Source organism: Neovison vison, chromosome 11 (genome assembly GCF_020171115.1).
Source record: "Neovison vison isolate M4711 chromosome 11, ASM_NN_V1, whole genome shotgun sequence".
Lineage (NCBI taxonomy): Eukaryota > Metazoa > Chordata > Mammalia > Carnivora > Mustelidae > Neogale > Neogale vison.
In genome coordinates this window covers 138,111,950-138,113,376 of record NC_058101.1, presented here as the reverse complement: position 1 = coordinate 138,113,376, position 1,427 = coordinate 138,111,950, and the positions used below count along the sequence as shown (strand labels likewise).

The 1,427-nt window shown below is 33.9% G+C and overlaps 1 pseudogene; it reads left to right on the top strand.

Moving 5' to 3' along the window:
* Positions 1 to 671: 671 nt before the first annotated feature.
* LOC122919110 lies at positions 672 to 1,166 on the top strand (annotated as a pseudogene).
* Positions 1,167 to 1,427: the final 261 nt, after the last annotated feature.

Here is a 1,427-nt window from a genome sequence, read left to right as displayed (position 1 = left end):
AAATATTTATTGTATGTAAAATAAATATGCTTAAGGACATAGAGGAAAAAAGAACATAATTAGGAGAGAAATGGAATTCATAGAAAAGAACAAAAGAATTTTTTTCCAGATGAAAAATGCAATAGCTGAGATGCAGAATTCACTGTGTAAGCATAAAATAATGTAAAATATTGGAGAAAAAAATGGAGGCAGGGAGAAATTAAAGGACTATATATGTCAAAGTATAAAGATTAAAAAAAAACTGAAAGGAAATGAACCCTATTAGTTACTTGTAAAGCATGATCATATAGTCTAGCATATATTGAACTGCAGTTCTAGGAAAAGAGGAGAGAGGAACAGAAAATGATTTCAAGGAATAATATTTCCAAATTTGATAGATGCCATTAATCCACATATCAAAAAAAAAAAGAAAGAAAAAAGAAAAAGAAAAGCTCAGTGAATCTCATGTAGAATAATCACATATATGACAACAGCAAGAAACATTTTAATACATTTTCTGAAATCCAGGGATAATTAAATATAAATTTTATTATAAAAGCAGCCAGAGAGAAAAGAAACACAATATAGTTAGGAAAAAAAATATACACAGCTATCTCACTAAAAATAATTTGACCCAAATAATAATGGAATTATTATTGGCTGCTACTTCAAAGCCATCATGCTGCCCAGCCATGGTTAACCCATCTGTGTTCTTTGAAATAACTTTGGATGGTGAGTGCCTGGGTTGCATCTCCTTTGAACTGTTTGCAGACAAATTTCCAAATACATCAGAAAACTTTCCTGCTATCAGCACTGGGAAGAAAGGATTTGACTATAAATGTTCCTGATTTCACAGGATTATTCTGGTAATTAAGTGCAAAGGTGGTGACTTCATGTGCCTTGATCATACTGGCATCAAGTCCATCTGTGGGGAGAAATTTGATGATGAGAATTTCACCCAAAGCATACAGTTCCTGGCATCTTGTCATAGCAAAAGATAAACCCAACACAGAGTGTTCCCACTTTTTTTTATTTGCACTGCCAAGACTGAGTAGTTGGATGGCAAGCATGTGGTGTTTGGCAGGGTGAAAGAGGGCATGAATATTGTGGAAAACATGGAGAGCCTTGGGTCCAGGAATGGCAAGACCAGCAAGAAAATCACCATTGCTGACTGTGGACAAATCTAATAAATTTGACTGTGTTTTGGCTTAACTACTAGACCACTCCTTTTATAGTCCAGGAGGCACCTTTTTAAGCCCATCTGCTTGAAATATCCTATAATCTTTGTGCTTTAACTGCAGTTCTGTGGCTTCCATAATTTCCTTATTCCTTATAAGTCTTGCTGGATTGAAGAGTTAAGATTATGATTATAAAATAAAAACTAAACAACAACAAAAAGAATAGTGGAAGAACATCTTTAAAGTGCTGAAAGGAGAAAAAAATGTGCC